This window comes from Ictalurus punctatus, chromosome 2, assembly GCF_001660625.3.
Source record: "Ictalurus punctatus breed USDA103 chromosome 2, Coco_2.0, whole genome shotgun sequence".
Taxonomy (NCBI): Eukaryota; Metazoa; Chordata; class Actinopteri; order Siluriformes; family Ictaluridae; genus Ictalurus; species Ictalurus punctatus.
In genome coordinates this window covers 22,532,509-22,553,864 of record NC_030417.2, presented here as the reverse complement: position 1 = coordinate 22,553,864, position 21,356 = coordinate 22,532,509, and the positions used below count along the sequence as shown (strand labels likewise).

At 38.4% G+C, this 21,356-nt stretch overlaps 2 long non-coding RNA genes across 6 annotated transcripts in view; one reads left to right on the top strand and one right to left on the bottom strand.

Annotated features, from left to right (window-relative positions):
• LOC108256418 (uncharacterized) overlaps window positions 1–16,937 on the bottom strand; it is a 90,797-nt gene extending 73,860 nt beyond the window's left edge. For 2 of the 5 annotated variants that reach the window (XR_008393159.1, XR_008393158.1), the window contains exon 1: window positions 8,406–8,818. This is a non-coding gene — a long non-coding RNA (uncharacterized LOC108256418). Of the gene's footprint in view, window positions 1–8,405; window positions 8,998–16,765 lie in introns of those variants that run through there. The other 3 variants (XR_008393162.1, XR_008393160.1, XR_008393161.1) reach the window with 3 other exon arrangements.
• On the top strand, window positions 9,172–19,247 carry LOC108256439 (uncharacterized). The gene is made up of 3 exons (XR_001810302.3): window positions 9,172–9,779; window positions 10,331–10,461; window positions 16,925–19,247. It is a non-coding gene; the product is annotated as an uncharacterized LOC108256439 (long non-coding RNA).
• Window positions 19,248–21,356: the final 2,109 nt, after the last annotated feature.

Sequence of the window (21,356 nt, the reverse complement as noted above, 5' to 3'; positions counted from 1 at the left end):
GTTACAAACCACTGTGTAAAACAACCTGATCAATGGCTCAACAGAAAAGCCTTTAGCCTATCACAAGATTGCGGGTCTGGATCCTGGTGATGCCACAACAGCTGTCTATGGCCAGGAATCCAAGAGAGGGTAATTGGGAGAGAATAAGTGAATGTTATTACAATACGCTCTTAATAAATCAAAGCAACATGCTAACCAATTGTGGCCATTTGTGAGCTCATGTATGTGGAAGAGAGCAGTTTTCCTCCAAGTATATTCAGCTGCTCTGGGACATAGCAGCAGCAGTTCAAAAAGATACAGTGGCTGGCTTCACATGTCTTGGAGGAAGCACATATTAACCCTCCCTGATTGGCAACTGTTATGCCATAGAGTAGAAATGGGTTTAAAGTTAAAGAAAGAAATAATGACTAACACCTATATGAGAAATAATGGGTATGTGTTTATTTAGAATTTGCAGTCAGCAAGTCATTTGTAAACATGTGGTTTCTGCCTGGAATTACAATTCAACCAGTACACTAATTCAAATATATCAGGAGATTCAGGCATTATAAGACAAGACATCAGGTAATACGGGCCACCATTTATTCCAATTTCATATAATTAGTGTTTTGTAAATAAGTGAATTAAATATTATTCTAAGCCTGTCTTATTTGCATGTCTTACTTAACACACTGCCACTCCATTCCTGCTGTCCTACTTCATTAAGATTTTTATTTTTTTTTTTATTTGTCCAGAAGCAGATCCACTGATTGTCCGCATGGTGGCGGCAAGCACCAGAGAAAGAGAATGTACTTGCAGTACAGTTGCTAAGGTATTTATTAGCTGTATAAAAGTACCACTAAACACTGACTAGCCAATGAACTGAAAATCATTTAAGGTTTGGAAGTTGTCCAAGGAGCCAAAAGACTCAAACTTCCCCACACAGACAAATAAATAATTTCTGTGGAAACAGAAGACATTTACTTAAGATCTGCCATGAGGAAAGCCCTGTACTAAACACACTGGTGGGAGCTGCTATAAATCAGGTGGCGTAATCTTTAATGGAATTACACTATTCTCAAAAGAACTGTCCTTAATGGAAAAAAAAAAAGCGGGTGGACTATTGACAGGCAAGTAAGTAACTTGAGCCTGGTGTGTCCTCCTAAGCATGCTGACTTATGCTGAATATCCAAAATATCCTCTTGCATCATGCCGGTAGTGCATAATATATAAGAAAGTAGAACATACTTCCACTGACTTGAGGATACCCATGATGCACAAAGGCAGGAGGAAGAAGCAGGATGGAAACCACACAAACTGAAATGCTAGCTGCTGCTGGTTATGCCTAAACCAACCCTAGTTAATTTCCTAATCTAATTTGAATTCATTTCAAATATATAATCAAGAGACACCAGAGACCATATGGTTTAAACAAATATACAGATCGATGTCATTACTAACTCAGGAACAGTCAGGTATGCTATGCAAAAAAAACAAATTATGCAGCGCTGTCATAGACTTTACCACAGCTCTATGTACGAGGTTTGGTTATACTTAGCAGTGGAAGAGTGAATGTGTGTGTGTGAGTGAGTGAGTGAGTGAGTGAGTGAGTGAGTGAGTATGACAGGGACAGAAAGAGACAGACACAATGAGAGCAGGCACGGTGCTAGAAGTCATTACTAACAATCCTAATTGTCCTGAAGATTGTCCAAAACCACTTAATATGCTTTGTACAATCTTCTTGATATTAATATAGAGCAAACTGTGAACATGAAGACCAGTGAAAACAGTAGAACAACAAATTATGACGACAGAACTGCTAACTAATAGACTTGTTAATCCCTGCAGTAACCTCTCTTAATTTCAGAGACAATACAGGCTGCTGCACTCAGTTCTGATCAGTGCCTACAATTATTTTAAGACTAGTCACACAGATCCCTGTTCCTGTGTAAGAAAGTTTCAGTTTTGTTTCTGCTTCCGTGACTCACAGCGTTGTTTGAAAAAAAAAAAAAAATTTTATATTATATTATATTATATTATATTATATTATATTATATGTATATATGTGTGTGTGTGTGTGTGTGTGTGTGTGTGTGTGTGTGTGTGTAGAGAAATATATACACCTTGATTGTGTGCCGGGAGGTGGGTGCTGTCAGGAAATGGGACATGTAGCCATGGTCAATCACAAGTTGTGACAAAACGGAGTTATCTTTGTAGTAGGCATGTCACAAGAACCGTTACTTCGGTACCAACATTCTTAAAACGTGATGGTACTTGTTTTACTGCCGGTTCTAATGGAGTTACCGAGGTTGCAATTCTTCCGGAACTGAAGGGGGCAGCAAGTACGCGCAAGTGTTTTAGTCAGTCCACAAGTGGTGAAGAAGAAGAACGCCTACAAGCACACGGGGAAAACTACAGAAGATTAGCTTAGCTTAACAAGTTTAGCTCTGCCTGACTCATTGAGAGGAAAAGAGAGGAAAGCTAGTATCGGTTTCCGTTGTTTAACCGATGCTATCGTTCATTTCAAACAAAGCGAGCAAAACACCTGGAATTTGGCGAAGCACCTGAAAGACGGTCCTATATTTTGTTTGTTTGAGGCAGCTGGCATTGTTGCCGTGAAACCAGCTAACGTTATGCTCCATGTAATGTTAGCGATAGCCTGTTATTTGTTAACGACGCGAACACATTGCAATGTTATAAACTACCTCCGAATGGGCCACCATGTATCGCCATTCAGCCCGTGTCCTGTCAGCAAACTGTAGCCTAATGTCACTACTAATTATTCAAATGTTCATGCTTTTAATAAATCTTTTTGGCCTGCCAGCATATCAGAGAACTTAAACTAATGCTTGCAGAGTATAAGGTGTGTGTGCGTGCACAGGTTTAGGAGTGCACCTCCACTCATTGTCAGACAGTGTTTGATAACTAAAATTCTCTCTCTCTCGCTCGCTCTCGCTCGCTCTCTGCCAGTATAAGCCAGAGGAGGATGTCCTCCAGGAGGGTTTTTAATTTAATTTTTTTTATTTTTATACCACACCGTGGTATCGACTTTGATATCGAGTATCATGTACTTTTGGTGGTATCGGTACCGAATACTAGATTTTTGGTATCGTGACATCCCTACTTTGTAGGCTTCATCAGAAATTCTGCAGTATTGAGTGTGTTTTACTTCCAATATAACAGTATATCAGATGAACTGATGAATGAGGGCAGTGAATATTGTAGTAAAAGCTGTTTTTAAATCAGGAGTGTTGACATCAGTGCTTGACAGCAAGAAGCTAAAATCACATTAGATTTCTGACCTACGCGTGTTAAGGAGCTGCCAATGTCTTTTACACTGATAATCCAGATAGCCTTTCCCATAATACACACATTGATGAGGAAACGAAACAAATGTCCTGTGAAAGCAATATTAGTCATATTTTGTATGTACGGTGTGTGTGTTCTGTAAAACACACAGACACACACACAGCAATTATTTAGACATTACTTAGTATAATACTGCTCTAGAGAGCCAGAACAAACGTTTTCCTAACTCTCCTGGCATTACCCTCCTGCATACTGTCATTCACACACACACACACACACACACACACACGCATGTTCCCACACACCAGCCACAAATGCATACAGCTCTGAACAAAGGTGCCATTTTCCTCAGGAAGGGTCAGCAGTTGCCTCAGTCAGACAGGCGCTTGTTCTTGGTCGGACGCTGCCCAATCTCAGGCTCGGCCACTATGCCACCTAAATTCCACCCACCCCCATTCCAGGCCCTACTACCCTGGAGACAAGCTCCTTATTGTTTCTACACCATAATAAATGACAACTCTCCTACTCAGACAAACTTCAGAGACATTCTAAACACACACAAGAGAAACAGAGAGACAGTCAGAGCAAAGAGTGTAGGGTTGAATTTGGAAACGCAACATCCATCTATGCCACCATGTTGCCAATACACATGTGCAGAATTACAGGCACCCTTGGAAGATGGGTAAAGATGGGTAAACTGTTATAAAACTAACTTAATTAGCTTAATCTCACACTGAACACATGAGAGAAATCTAACAATTAACTGATGTAGAATTTGTTTCATTTCATTTCAGTGTTCTCTAATCCTTCCCATGTTGATGAATGGCCAAAGGAATTTGGCATCTGTGTAAAACAGGAAGTCATGGATGACCACTTAAGAATTCCTAAACACTCAGGTGAAAAGTATAAATATAAGTCCAATTTAATATAATTTGGAATATGTTTCAGTTGCATACTAACTAACACAGTGGCATCCTGTACACCTACCATATATGAGAAACTGCCATTGACATTATAATATTAGGTTACTATTTGGATGGTGGACCATTGTCAGCACAGCAGTTACAGTGACATGGCAGTGGCATCTTAGTGTGTGTGACACTTGTACAAGTATATCAGGCACAGTGACTTTGCTGGGAAATTACATTTTGAGGCTGTATATGCCATCAGTTAATGACCACATGACAGTTGATAGTTTTTGTTCATAGGCTGTCTTGACATACTTCAGCACCCGATGCACGCATCAGCACAGCACAAATTAAAATACTATCACCATGTCACTGTTCTGCTGGGAATGGCCCACCACCCAAAATAGGAGGTTATCCAACATCCAACAAGATGCACCTTTACTATCTAATACAGTCAGGGAAAAGCTACAAAGCTGCTTTGATTTCCATTCTGTATTTTCTTGATCTACTGGATACTCTACTGTACCACCCATTTGGCTAAGCCAAATCATCTGAAGATCTCACCCAAGCTGAACTTCTCATCACTTACTGTAAAACAGTCGTGCATGGTGCAATATTATGCCAATGCTTACACCGTTAGGTTCGACAACTGATGGCAAGGGTCTGTAGCAAACTTCTTACAAGCAATTATAGAACCAAAGAATTTAGGCTGGACTAATTTGATATATATTCTGCCTCAAGCTTGGTTTGCTCTTTCACACATCAGAGAAATGCATTCTTGCCTTAAATTAAGGACAAACCACAGTGAGATCACACAAGCAGCATGCTAGTGATAGAGTAGCCTATTAAAGCCACTGTTTAGCAGTTACAAAATCCATCAGAGATAGCCCAACCACTCCACTCAATCCTACATCATCCATCAACACCTGATACCAAAACACTCTGTAATGCCTACTCAATGCAATTACTTAACTGGATCAAAAGTCTGCACCCAAAGCATTGCTTTCAAAAGCTTCAGTACATCCAAGCAAATGATACTTTCAGCTAAACACAACTAGGCAAGTGTTATTATTTGTCTATCTACATGTATATAATAGTCAGCATTGTAAGGTAAGTTAGTTAAATTAGTTGGATATATTACAAATGGTAATTGAGAGGATAACACAAATATGTACCAAGCAAAATAAGCAACAAAACAAGCACAGCCTGAGTTGTCATGCCATAATAATCTCCTTCAAATTTCTCCAGAGCTAAGACACTACACAGATGTTTGCAGTAATAATAAGTCTTTGCTAATTGTTTCAGAGCATCCATTTAAATTACGTATTTCAGCTCTTTCTTAAGATCCAATTATTTCTAGAAATAATATTTATTACTTTTAAAGACCTGCTCCAGTGTAAATTAAGTTAATGAAGAGCTAAGAGTGCAAGCAGCTGCTGGTGGTTGAGTTGTATGTAATTTTTGGTGGCCAAGGAAACAGCACTGGAAGCATGTCAGAGTCCTAATACATAAGCCTGCTGTGGCTTACCACAGCTGTATCATATAACACCACAGCAGAGTACTTCAGCATGACCACTGCCCTCCACTAGGTTCTTTACAAACCAATTAACTCTCCAAACCACCCCAAAATCACATCTCTGGAACATTTTTTACCCAAAGGTCTGTAAGTTAGAAACCTTAAAGAATCTAATACAGCACAGAATTGGAACTCAGCACAGATGTCCCTACAACATTCCTGCACCCTCTACACAGACACTTCCCACTTCCCAGTTGAAAGAGTCACAAGAGAATGAGGAAGATGAGAACCTATCGAGTCGAGTATGGGGAGAGGGGTTACAAAAAGGGCTTGGTGTTTTATCAATGCTTGTTTGTGGACACAAAATCTGTCTTTGTCTCACCCCGAGGGCAGCTGATAAAGGAATTCTAGTGTCAGGGGGGCTTTGACCAAGTTTATTTGACACTTCAGCTCCTTTTGTTTAAGCAAGTGTCTCACCATCAATACCCGCCATGAGAGTCATTTGGCATTGGACAGAGAGTCCCTCTTCAGTGGAGAAAGGGGGTCTTGTTCAGAAAGGATTTTAATGGTGGGGGGGGGGGGGGGGGGGGTTTACATAAAGGAGGCAAGATTGCCCTGTTCTTTATACAGGCACATAGTGGGGTCTCTGTCCATAGCGCTGACAATAGAGGGGGTACAGAAGGGAGGAGGAGAGGCAGAATCTTAAGAGAAGTCAGGCTCTTAAGACATGTCCTTTCCTGTTTTAGTCATGTCCAGTTCCCTAGCATTCCTGCTTTTCCCAATGGAATGAATGGAATCCTGAGGGCAGAGGTGTTTTCTGTGATCCCTCACCTGCATATGGCTACAAAGTTCATGCCATTTGTAACAACTTGGCAAAAGCTGTCAAAGTAGTTGAGAAATAATGAACATTGCTTACAACAAGTTAGAATATTGCCTTTGCAGAAAACTAACATCACCTTCTTCATGTTCTTTAGCCGAAACATCTCATCACTCTTAAACATATATTATTATTAATATTATTACTATTATAATATACACACACATACACACCCACACTGCCATTTGCAAACAGCAGGCTTCCCCATGACAGCTTGCATGTCTTCAGGAGGCTATTCTACTGCATTGTTCTGGTGGAGAATAGAGTGGGTGTGGGCCATTCCCACTACTCAACCCCTAAATCCTTTTAGCTGGGAGGAAAGAGGTCTAATAGTGTGCTCTTAAGAGATCTGGGTGGGCAGGGTGGGGTTTATAAGAGCAGAACATTAGTACAGATCTTGTTCTTGTGTGGACATTCGCAATCCAACAAAAGCAACAATTTTGCCAACACAAACAGTTTCGTCATTGTTTCCCTTGTTCCAAAATACATTGTGCGTGATCTACTCCAGTTATGAGACCATCACAATGACGAACTCATTCCAGTCTGCACATAAATGTTGCTTTGACCGAACACCCTTGCTCTGGCCTTAACACGGGTCAGCTTTTACAGCTCCCTGTCCACCCTTTGACAAAATGTCAGCATAAATGGGTGCCTTCATTCTCCTGTTTCCCCAAGTATCAATAGAAACATCATCACTTTACTTTACTCACACCTGAGTGGTGTCACTATGCACAAGCTGTCAGGTCTCACAGAATGTGAATTAGACCTTTAAATCACACCAATATGTATACAAAGTCATTCAATAGTTATGAAAGATCTGCATCCTGTATTAAAAACTCCATCTGCTCAGTAGTAAACAGGTGTCTGTCACCCTGCTGAGAACAAACAAACAAAAACAATAGAAACCATAACAGAAATTCTAATGGCTTCCACTACAAATCATCAGCTAAACAATAATAATAAAAAAAAAAGTACCATTACCAGTCCTTAATGGTAGACATAACATGCCACCTATAGAAGGCAACAAATTACCAGTAGAGACCCACAGGGACCATTGCTGTTTCCATTAAAACCGATACATTTTCCATTATAACCATTAAAACCAGTACAAATTCAATGAGGGTTTCTATTGTTTTTTTTTTTTTTTTCTTTTCAGTAGGGCAGTTTTAATCCGGTGTCTTTCCTGCTGCCCTATGACAAGTATTTGATGCTGTCAGTGATGCACGAGGATTGTCAAAAGAAATGTGCAAAGGTTTGAGAGAGAGAGAGAGAGAGAGAGAGAGAGAGAGAGAGAGAGAGAGAGAGAGAGAGAGAGAGAGAGAGAGAGAGAGAGAGAGAGAGAGAGCGCGCATGTGGCAAACTGGTGTAGCTTGGTTAAAACAGTCTATGCCTTCAGTAGTTTATTTGGATATGGAAAGCAGACCAAACAAACAATATTAGCCATACTTAAATAGCATTCACACACCCAATGCACAACCACAAAGTGAACTAAAATCTATCTGCCCTTGGTTGGCGCTGTTTTGCTGACTACGTTTAAGTGGGAGTAACGGTATGAAAGCAGTTTTGTCCAACAGGTGAATTTATATGGAATTAACCATTTTGTTTTTAAAAGTGATTGCAACATAAAAGAATAAATATTAAAAAGGACTGGGTAGCTTCCACAATCACACTGCTCATGGAAAACTATGAAATATTAAAGTGTGTGTGTGTATATATGTATAAGTATATATATATATATATATATGTATAAGTATATGTATATATGTGTATGTTTGTCAGATTAGCTGAAAAGTTATACAAGAGTGAGACACTGTACCTGCTGCTTTTTAAATCTCTGACATGCATAAATTGCTTTACTCAGTCAGAGGCAACTTTAAAAAGGTCCATTACTTCTTCAGTGATCAGCGATGGTATCATCCATAAGCAGATATCCAAACTTTTCCAAAATCAGCCGCAATTTCCAGAGAGCAAAGGAATTCCAGACTGAGCGCGTGCTTCTGTCGGAATCCGCGACAGGCAAGAAGATCCTGGGAATCCCAGCACAGATCCATCCGATCACGGAGACGAGGGTATGTATCCTCCACATAGTTTCTCTCCAGTCAAATTCCTCCAATAAACCCATTACATAAATGAAGAACTTTGTAAAAAAAAAAAAAAAAAAAAAAAAAAAAAAAAGAAGAAGAGAAAAATCCTCCACGTGCACAATACATCCGGCTGTAAAATGATTAGAAATATCCATTGAAGAGACACAAAAGGGGAGTTAAATCGAAGAAATGTTAACAAACTTCGCAAAAAACTTTCCTTGATGGAAAATGCAGACGCTGTTACTCCACTAGTTCCGATGTGACAGATGTAAAGGACGCAGCTTGGACTCTGCCTATTAGTTCCTCCTGCGCTCGAATGCAGCGCTCAGGAAATCCCACTCATTACACTCTGCTGCACGTGAAGCCATCTGCCAAGTTCACCTGATTCACGCGCACAGAGCATGCTGGGTAATGGAGTTTCTCTTGCGCGAGCAAAAATAATAATAAAAATAATAATAATAATAATAATAATAATAATAATAATAATAATAATAATAATAATAATAATAATAATTTCTCCCTCACAGTAATACGTAGAACAGATCAAGAGTACCCGAATTAATCTGTTGCACTAGCGTCTATATAATAGACTTCACTGCATCATTATTTTTAAGTGTGCAAAAATATTACCCAATTAGCTACTCAATATTAAGATCTCACTTAGAATTAAGGTTCTGATTTGTTAAATGTGTATTTTGCTTATCTATTTATTTTTAAAGACTTATAAAGTCTTATAACCTATATGCATGTTATTGATTTCAGTGTTCACCATATTAAAAAAAAAAAAAAAAAAAAGTTCTACTACGCTTAATAATCGCCGCGGGGGGCCATAGCGTGTGAGCCTTTCGCCTAAACACTGTTGAGTAAGATAATTATCAGCTGTCGTAAGAGTGAGAGAGAACAGCGTCGGCGCTTTGAATCACCTTCTCATGAATGCTTTGCTTGTTTCTCTTACCTCACTCGTCTTACTCACCTCCAGGCGCGCTTTTTTTATTTCAGGAATCTGAAAGTCTGAAACACAACGTGAGAAAAAACAGGAGTGGATTCCCGGAACTGGATTCCTGAAGATGGCTGCGCTGTGTAACACATCTAGTAGTGAAATAAAGGTGAGTGGAGATGTAATGATGCCTTATATGGGTGATTCAGTGATTGGGCTGTCATCAGGGGCAGCCTGGGAACAAACGTCAGCCTAGGAATTTGCTTTCAATTGACCTAAATTTGTCCAAATTGGCAATACGTCTGCACAGTAGGAGTGTAACACAATGCCACTATCTGTACCTGTATCAGTATCTGTGTTTAGTGCTCCAAATATCTGCATCTAAACTGGAAGTGGGTGTTGCCTAAACAGGAAGTTTTTTGTTTGTGTATTTGTTTGATTTTTTAAGAGATGAATTTGAATAAAATCTGCAAAATGCTGTCATACCTTTCTGCTCCTGCCTTTTGAGGGGGTATTTACCAGCTTAGATTATAGGTTACAGCCAGGGGTGTAACCTGGCCTGGGCATTCAGGGCTGTAACCCTGAAGATTTTTTTCTTTAGCACCAAATAATTCTCCACTTAGAGCGGTTTGTCACTACGTAACTGAACATCAGTAAAAGAAGATGACAGTGTTGTCATTTTGTATCTTTAGTGAAAGAAGTGTTATATATTATCCTCAGTGAACGGAGGCAAGACCAATCAGACAGAGTCTACAGGAAAATACTCGGAAATACTTGTGTCTTATTGGCTGACAGCTCTCAATTCTGCCAAATGCTAGCTCAAACAGTCAGTGTGAATGAAAATGGATATGGTGAGTTATTATTATTATTATTATTATTATTATTTACCAGTAAAGGGGTTGAAACGGAAATACTAACATTCTCTCACACTGCGTAGAGAAACAAGGTGTGTCTATATGAGTTCCGAGTTACATGAACATGATATGAGCATAAGGACAGCTAATGTACTCTGCATGGCACTGTAGCAGCTAAACCCATACAATTATAGATTAGTTGTGCCCGCCCTTGGCTAGTGACACTAAACTAGCCTAGTCTCATGTTAGATAGCCAAAAAGTTGTATATTTTATGTCTGTTAGTCCTGCTAACAGATAACACCTGTGATAACACCTGAGGCAAGTTTTATGGAAAAATCCAAATTTGAATCCAACATTTATGAACAATTAGCCCTCACATACAAGAAAACAATGCATGAAAACAGTCAGTTAGAAGTATGATTTAAAAAGTTTTTTGATGGTGAAGAATCTGGGCTGAGCCCCACATGGATAACAGTCTGGGTCCCCTGGTTACAGCTGAACATTATAGAAAGGCAAATCACCAGTGTATAAGATGGAGAATCCTAGTGAGTGTCTGTTCACTGTTAAGCATTTTCCAATGATTGTCTTTTGGAAATTAACTAAAGATTTGAAAGCCATTCGTCCATTCATCATCAGTAATCGCTCTATCCTGGTCAGGGGTGATTCTGAAGCCAATCCCAGGAACAATGATTGTGAGATGGGAAAAATTCACCCCAGGAAGGATTCCAGTCCATCACAGGGCACCATCGACACACACATTAACACACTCAGTCACAACTACAGGCAATTTAGTGTAGCCAATCCACAGTGGGAGGAAATTGTAAAACCCAGAGGAAACCCACATAAACACAACATGCTAAACTCCACACAGACAGTAACCCATGCTCAGGATTAAACCCAGGACCTTGGAGCTTTGAGTCAGCAGTGTGGCCCACTGTGCCACCAAGATTAGAAGTCTTGCGATAAAATTAATCTGAGTGGCTTTGCTTTCATCTGTATTATGCCTGGGTCACACTACAAGATTATTCAATCATCTCCAATGTTGATAATGTGAGACACTCCAGATGTAATGACTTTTGACCTGGATTAAGTTTCAAACATCAAACTCCCATATCAGTGTGGGATGATATGGGAGTTTCCCATTCACTCACCAATCAATGTTTTGACCAATGTACCTGACTAGCCAGACCTTAAATGTCTCAAAATTTCTTATGACAAATGACAGTTCAGTGTGGCTGTCATTGGTTATTGGTCTTTCACGCAAGATGTTAGGATTGGATTTTTAACACCTGACAGTCAGTCAATGAGTCTAATCTTAATATTTAGTTAAAAACAAATACTAATATAGCTTTGGTATACATTAGGTTAATATGGCTTTAAAATTTGTTAACTAAGATTAACGAGTAAGCCCAACTCCATAAGTGCTAAATTGCAAGTTTTTATTTTGTGAATTTAATAGCTAAATAAATCAATGCATAATTTACTTCTTCCAATTACTTCTTCAATTTCCAGTATCCAAACTCATTCTACCAAGATAATTTATTCCATATACAGATGGAATTGTGGACTTACGGACCATTTGAATTAAGACTGGTTCTTTGTTGGATCTTTAGTGCATGTGTTTTTGAACAGATTCCAAACAGGAAATGAGTAAAATGGCATTTAATCAAGTCAGGATTTCTGGGGAAATTCACTTTGCTGAGCAGATGCCTTTCTAATGAATGTCATTATAGGTACACACAGTAAGTCACTAGGTTTACCAAGGGTGTAGTGTAAAGATGTGAAAAATGGCAAATATTCAGCTGTGGTAAATAAGACTAGTTTGTAAGTTGTTTTGTAAGTAGTTTGTAAGACAAGTTTTTAACAGGAGATGTTGGAATGTGGTCTACTTTTAAGAAATCAATCACGTACAATCTCCTCACTAATATTTGCACCCTTGGTAAATATGAGCAAAGAATGCTGTGAAAAATTGTCTTTATTGTTTACCCTTTTGATCTTTTGTTTAAAAAAAAATGACAAAAATACTCTGCTCTCATGGAAATAAAAAATTGCAAACAAAACACAGGTTTATTTTTGAAAAAATCTTTGTTAACTATAGGTGTGCAACAATTATTGGTACTCTTTTAGTCAAAATTTCATGTTACCTCCCTTTACCTTTTCCAAAATAACAGCTCTGAGTCTTCTCCTATAATGCCTGATGAGGCTGGAGAATACATGGCAAGGGATCTGAGACCATTCCTCCAAACAGAATCTCTCCAGATCTTTTAAAATCCAACCACTGTCCATTTTAAGCTTTCTGGAAGTCAGGTTTTCATTTAATATCTGTTGATATTTGGTAGAGTCCACGATGCCATGTATCCTAACAAAATGTCCAGGTCCTCTGGCAGAAAAACAGCCCAAAACATTAAAGAGCCACCACCATATTTAACCATGGGCATGAAGTACCTTTCCATATGGCTACTTCTCTGTGTGTGCCAACACCACCTCTAGTGTTTATTGCCAAAAAGCTCTATTTTGGTTTCATCTGACCATAGAACCCGATCCCATTTGAAAATCCAGTAGTGTCTGGTAAGCTGAAGACGCTTGAGTTTGTTTTTGGATGAGAGTAGAGGCTTTTTTTTTTTTTTAATCCTTTCAAACAACTTGTGGTGATGGAGGTGACTTCATATTGTAGTTTTGGAGACCTTCTGACCCCAAGATGCAACTAACTTCTGCAATTATCCAGCTGTGATCCTTGGAGATTTTTTGGCCACTTGAACCATCCTCTTCACAGTGCGTTGAGACAATTTAGACTCACGTCCAATTCCAGGTTGATTCAAAACATAATTATTAACCCTGATGGTGGAAATGGGCATTTTCAATGTTTGTGCTATTTTCTTATAGCCCCTTCCCATTTTCTGAAGCTCAACAACCTTTTGCCGCACATCACAGCTTTATTCCTTTTTCTTACCCATTGTTATGAAAGACTAAGGGAGTTTGGCCTATCTGTTACCTCAAATTTATACCCCTGTAAAACAGGAAGTTATGGTTGAACAACTTCCTGTTCCTACTAACCCAGGTGTACAAAAAAAAATTAAAATAGCAATGGGAATATACTTCACATATATTTTTCTCATATGAATACATAGGGGTGCCAATAATTGTTGCACACCTATATTTAACAAAGATATTTTTTGATAAACCTGTATCTCCTTTCATTATTGAAGTAAAACTGGAAATGATTCCATTCCTAGATCCACTACTTCTTTTTGAAACCACCTTCACTGGCACTTTTCCAGTACAATCCAGGGGTACCTGAATTGCACGCGATTCTGTCAATTGCAGGTATTTGTCAACTGCAGCTTGATTGCTTGCTTGTGTGACCAGGTTGAAAAGTTGTTAGAGATTTCCGTGCATAGAGTTGCGTGACTAGAACCTTGGATGAAAATACAAAGACATTGTTTTCAGCCCCCTAAACTCCTTTATGGTAACTCAACAGCATTCCTGGCTTGCATTCCTCAGGCACTGCATTGCTGTGAAGGGTTTTTTTTCCCTCTTGTCTTGCATGTTTGGTGTCCCTTAAGCGATTATTTTAGGTCAGTATTATAAGATCATACTGATTAAGATGACAGTAAACAAAATGATTTTTAATCTAATTTTGAACAGCTTTTAATGTTACATGAGTATTTTCCCTTTTATTTTTACTACTTTGTACCTTTTCTTCTAGAAGTTTGTTTGCACAGATAATACACCTATTGTATGCAATCAGAATGATCATAAAACCACATTAATGTGATTTAGGAAAAAAGTAAACAGTTATGAAGGTGTGCACTATTTCCCTTTCACTAACAGTGTGCCAGAGACAATACAACTAAACAGAACAAACTTTATGTCTTGTTGGTTGCTGAGCATACGAATAATAATTGTCAGCAAAGTAGAAACTGCATTTAATATATTGACATTTACATCAGCAGTAATGTAAATGAAAGAAAACTACATCAATTTGACTTGGAAAAAAGAAAATTGCTTATAAACCAAACCCCACAAAATGTCCAGAAGCTCAAATGAAAGATGGTCTTTAAGGGTGATCTGATCATGAAACGGATCTATTTGAGAATTATAAACACGGCTGGATCAGAGGTGGGATCCTTAAGAGGAAATTAACACCACTTACATGAGAGCAGAAAACGGTTTTTAGGGTGATCATGGTTCTATGATTCTCATTATAGCTTCAGACAGGGAGATGTCCCCATACTGAAAGTTATCTATAACACAAGGATCCATTCAGCAAGGCTCGACACAAATGTTTCCACATGTGGTCTCAGGATCCAGCCTCAATGTTGGGTTTAGCAAGAGTGGAGGATTAGATTGCAGCAATTACTAACCAAGCACTTGGGTGTTTATGGGATCCAACATATATGAGTGCCAAAAAAGCAGAAATGTGGTTTTGACATTCTATGTGGGAACACCAAAGTAGATATGCTGTATGTTCTACACATAGACACCTGTTCAGTTTTCCTCCCTTCCTTTCATTGGCCATGTCCTTTTTTTTTTTTTTTTTTTTTTTTTTAATTTTATTATTTATTTCTTTTTGCTATTTGCTATTCATCTGGTGATTGTTTCATAAACAGCAGCCAGGTAACTTGGAACTGAATTGCCATGTTGGGTCGCCAAGTGAAAGGGCAGCACTGGGCTAGCATGTCTATATCCTTGAAGATTCTGGAACTTGCTGTGGGAAATCAGCTTAAAATCTTAAAATCACTAGGGTTCAAAGCTGGAAGGGCAAGAAGGCCAGGCTAGAAATAAACTGAATTCAATTTAAAAAAAAGGAAAATGATGGCTGCTTGTGTATTCTTGTTGATGTTTCATTTTAAACATTAGTTGTCCTCATTGACTGCTCGAAGTCAACAGTTAATCTACTCCTAGAAAATCAAATAATTACTAAAACTTAAGGCTAACCCACAATATACTGCATATATAGTTTAATGACAGAAGACAGAATGGTGATTTAGGATCAGCTGTTATCTTCAGTCTTCACTAGAATAAAGATAACTTTAAGAGAACTGATCCTACATCAGCGTCTTGCACAGCAAGGTTTAATACAGGGTGTTGGCACAGTGGCTATGCGTGACAAGGAGGAATACACCTGTCTGCGAGTGCAGGTAGAGGAGGGAGTGTGAGCACGCAGGGGCCTGCCACCAGAACAATGCAGCTCATTGTGCCTGCTCTCTTACTGCCAGCGCTCCAGAGAGGTGGAGAGCCAGGGACGCGTGCGAGTGTATCAGCACCTTCCACACATACACACACACACACACACGTAAAGACTTGTACATACAAACTGAAGCGCTAACATATCACTTACACACACCCACCATCATATCACAAGCCCACAAATTGGCCATAAACACCCCAGGTAACAGACAGAATCTGTTCTTAAAACACAAGGATACAATCAGTGTGGCTTATCACACACTAAGCAAGGGGTTATGACCTTTGACTTTGTCATTATTGATTAGATATTTATTTTATCATTTTACATTTCCATTATTATTTTATTTTAAAATCTTCACAGAAAGTCACAGAGGCCCAATTTTCACTGGAATAGCTTATACATACAGCAGTTTACTGCAGCTGAGCTCTAAGGTTATATTTTATAAACATATACATTACATTGAACTGAGACTGTAATTATTTTTTAAATTGATTAATCTTTTTTTTATTAATTGACTAACATATGTTTACCAGTTCTACATTGAAATTATGCTAATAAATGTAAACAATTGCAAAGAAAATTAGAAACTTGACTTTAATCATTTAGTCAATATAAAAAATATATTTTATTTTAAGAAACAGCACTGACTCAGAGCTACTTGGCTAAAAACAAAAGATCAAATGCATACCTGGTTTCTAAACACCAAAATATACAAAGCACAAATAAGCACTGAGGTAACAAATTTGTTGTATAACATTCGTTTTGCTCATAAATTGAATTTAATGGTAGTTAGTGCCCACCAACAATTATTAACAATTCATTAACAATGTATTTTTTTTTAAAATTATGTTGTAAACACTGAGGTGATCATATACATGTACAGGCACTACCAATAATTAGCTAATAGACCTTCATATTAATGTAAGAGGGAAATCTTTAACGTTTATAAAAGTATAAGGTTTATTTCTGTTATTAATAAGGTGTACAGGGTATTTCTGTGTTTAGGCATTTTAAATATGAACTGGTTTCACAATGTGACCTACTGCTTGAGATAAGCAAATTCTGCTATTCAAATTCCACTGACAATGTGAGTGTGTGTGCGCGCTCACCTGCTAATGCAATACAGCTTTCATAAAGGTTGTATTGTTAAGTTGCGTGCGAAGCTCATGCTTTTGGCTTTGGGTCCCCGCCTACTCCTGTAAACCACAGCCGTTTTTTCTCCCTGGTTTCTTTCCCGGCCTCACCTTCCCCTCTTTTTTTTGTTACAGGTAAACATTTGATGTCCGCACGCAATCCTCAGAGAGTCTCCTCCCCCCACCTTCTCCGGCTTACTCACTCTGGCGTTTACCACCCCCCCATACACACACACACACACACACACACACAGACTCACGCTATCGCATGCTCCCCATTCTTCGCACATTCTTCTTGCTCTGACTCAGCACCTGCTGAGTGCTTCGACTTGGTTCTTGCCGAGCCGTTACATGCGCTTTTTACTGATGTAGGACCATTACCTGTTTAATCTAGATTTCATTATCATTATTTAAAATGAAAAAATAAAATAAAATGATAGATTTAAAAAAAAAAAGAAAAGCATTTTCAATTATATACAAGAACACAAACTGGGTAAACAGATGTCAGTGTGAAATAACTTACTTCTTCTCTATCTCACGATTTTACAATGTAATTGTGAAAGCAAAGGAACAAACTCACTCCACTTCTGTATCGATTTGTGTCTAAGCACTTACACATTAATTTTCTATAATAACAGGTCACTTAGTCCCAGGTAAAAGGATCTACCTCCTCTTGATCCCAACCAAACACATTTTCTCTCATTAATAGTCTTTCTCCCTATCTGGGTATTTACTCAACAAAACTAACAAATTCTTTGTTCATAATATAAATTCATACCAACTTCTATTTTCAGAAATTCCTCAATATTCCCTGATTCTCTAAGACTCTAAGATTCTCTTGTTTCCTTCCTCACTTTAAACAAATCCTCTGCTGACATTCATTCTAAAAGCTATCTGCAAGTATCTGCTGTGTAGCTTTGGTGGTTAAGACATTGGACTACTGACCAGAAGGTTGTGAATTCAAATCCCAGAACAACAAAGCTGTTGCTGCTGGACCCTGGAGCAAGGCCCTTAACTGCTCAGATGTATAAAAATTAGATAACTATAAGTCGGTCTGGATAATGGTGTCTACCAAATGCCGTAAATGTAAATTAACGTTTCAGATCCATATGTTATTTAGACCAACAATGCCAAACCTAAATCAAGTAAAGCAACAAAGCTTTGACTTAACCAAAAGCTAAAACAAAAATTGTTCAACAATCTAAGGGTGACAGGTATACAGAGGCTAGTACCAAATGGCAAGGGGTAGTTTTACTTTGTGGCACATAAAACCCTGGTTCTATTCCAGAGAGACACCCGTCATGCACACAGCAGCTGCAATCAATTTCACTTGCGATCACATACGACTTCTGTCATTTGTAATAAAGGAATGAGGAAGCGAGCCAGTGAATTTCACACCACACAAACCGCAAGGCACACGTCTGATGACAGCACAAGACCACAACTCCAAGACACCAAAGAAAAACAGGATAATGCTCAGAGTTTTCCTTTTTTTTTTTTATTTTTTAAAGTAATCTTAATTCTCCAAATGCCAAAAAAAAAATGCTCCACTTTATGGAACTGCTTTTCACTATCCTCTATGACTCAAGCATGGAATGAGGCGAATGCACATATGAAACCTGCGGTCAGTGCTGTCCACATTGTAGCTTTCATTCCTGCATTGACTGTGAAGAGGTGATGAAACTGAAACACTATCCAACTCACAACCACACACTCTGAAATACTGATACCAAGCCATATGTCAGCGAAATCAGCTCCAGCACAGTGAAATATGCTCAGCAAAAAAAAGGAATGTCCCTTTTTCAGGAGTCTTTATTTTAAAGATAATTTTGTCAAATCCAAATAAGCTTTACAGATCTTTATTGGAAAGGGTTTAAGCAATGTTTTTCATGCATGTTCACTGAACCATAAACAATGATTGCACATGCACCTGTGGAACAGTCCTTAAGACACGAACAGTTTACAGGCGGTAGGCGATTAAGGCCACAGTTACAATACCTTAGGGCCCTTAAGAGACTTTTCTACTGACTCTGAAAAACACCAGAAGACAGTAAGACAGTGCTACAGGGAGACAGGAAGGACAGCTTATCGTCCTTGCAGTGGAAAATTACATGTAACCATATGTCCCCTCAGACGTGATAGAGAACTTACAAATGCTTTGGTGGAAGAGTGGGGTAACCTCTCACAGCATGAACTGACAAATCTGGTGCAGTTCATGAGGATGAGATGCACTGTAGTACTTAAAGCAGCTGGAGGCCACACCAGACACTGACTGTTACTGTTGATATCGACCCCACCTTTTTTCAGGGACTCATTATTCAATTTCTGTTCATCAAATGTCTGCTAAACCTGTTCTCAGTTATTTTGTATGTTTTTATGTTAATACAAATATTTACACATGTGAAGGAATTTGCTGAAAATAAAAGCAGTTGAATGTGAGAGGAGGTTTCTTTTTTTGCTAAGTATATTTGTGGTGTCCTTGAAAACATTTATTGGACACATTTTATTTATAATAAAAAGTAAGGAAGAAAACCAGACAGAGCATTTTGTTATGATATGTTGAAAATAATCAGTGACAATGTGCTTCTTTGTCAGTGACAATTTCAGTGACAATTTCAAATAATCAGTGACAATTTTACAAACTTGCATTCTGCTTCCCATTACCTTATGTTTTGAACGACAAATTCTATTTAAAAAATATTTAGACTTATGTTTAATGGAACATTTTAGTTCCCGTTACAGGTATAAACAGTCGTTCCCTCACCAGCCTCTATTTTTAAATCTGTTTCTATAAAGCATCCACCATTGAATCCCTATGTAAACATGGAGTGTTTTACTACAGAAATTATTACATATATGTACTGGCTGAGCCATGCAATTATACACAATTAAACAACATTTTCTGACTAATCAGAATCAAGCTTTCAGCTGTGCTGTGATATAATCAGTGATGATCAATGGATCCATTTAGGCATCACTGGTTATGGTGGCGCAAGAGGCAGTGTTGTTTCCTCACAACTCCAGGGCTCCAGAATTACTATTGTGTGAGTTTCACATGTTCTCCTCATGTACTCCTCATATGGGCTCCTTCTGTGTAGCCTGGTTTTCTCCAACCTCCCCAAAAGTAGATTATTTAGATACTCTAAATTGACCCTCGGTGTGAATAAGTGTCAGTTTGTGTGTGATGACCTGTCATCGACTGGTGTCCCATGCAGTGTGTATTCCTGTCTTGCACCAAAGATAAGCTCTGCATCCCCTGCAACACTGACTAGGAGGTTACTGAAGTACTGAAGATGAATGAATTAATAAATATTGTTTACAGAGGTCCTCTGTAAGCAAAATCTTTGCAGAAATACAGTCTAGGCCAAGTTATTCATGTTTATTCACTGCTTTCACTTACATGGTACACATACTCCAGTTCCTCTAGACTCCACTGGTATGAATCTATGCTCAATGAATATTATACTTGTTTCATTTACAAGTTAATTATTGTTTGGGCACCCTCTCATTGGTCTGAAAAAGCCATTCAACCAGTATAATCTGATTGTGTCAAGTCAATGTGTCACATACTGTTCCTTGTGCTCAGACCAAAGGCTGAAACAATGGGGTCGTTTGATTGAGAGTATAAAGTAACTGACCAAAGAGAATAAAGGAACAGTTTATTCCAGCCATTTTACTTCAAGGGGCTTGTTTCTGCTGAGACAAACAGACTTGCTCTTAATGTGAATAACAGTCTGCCTCTTACTGAAACTGCAGACCGTGGAGAACAATGCTTATTGTCCAGACAGCCAATGACCATGCTAAGCAATGCACACCAGTTAGGACAGTAAGTCTGAATAGAGCCCATTGTCCTATGTTATAATACAAGGTGCTTTTCATGCTACCACTCTAGTACTATAAGAGAGGACCCTGTTTCTGTGCAAAGGCTTGCAACTGAGAATACACCAAAGATGGCCCAATTTTCTCTTAGCCAGCCATAGAGACCAAAGCCAGAGAGACAGAAGCATTGAAAAGACTTGTCCCAATAGACCAGTACAACTTGATTTAAAACTAGTCATGTACTAAAAAAAAAAAAAAAAAAAAAGCTGTTGTAATGAATGACCCCTATATTCACTCATTATCTTAAGTGTTGATGGAATAGGTTTGTTAATTTGAAGCTTGCATAAAATTAGTACATTGCATACTTATTTTGCTGTACTCTCCCAGAATATGGAGTTTTAACATTCCAATGCATGTTGACTTTGTTTACTGTCTGTTTTTAATACTTGTTCATTGATTGACTCCAAATGTCGTAATTTAACAAGGTCCAACTGAGAAAGCCCAACTGGAACCAGCAGTCTTGGTTATTCTTCCCATACAAATGTTAATCTAAATTATCTCATTACCACTCAATTTAATGTTTGTAGGTCTAATAGGGCTGCTGCATTCCCTTTATGTACAAAGTGAGAGAATGGATAAATGTTGTCACTGTTTGTAAATAATTCAGCTTTGACAATGTTTGGTTGAAGCACAGTGGAGGTCAGACATGGCACAGTCTGCATGCTGAGAGAAAGAGCAGCAATCTGGA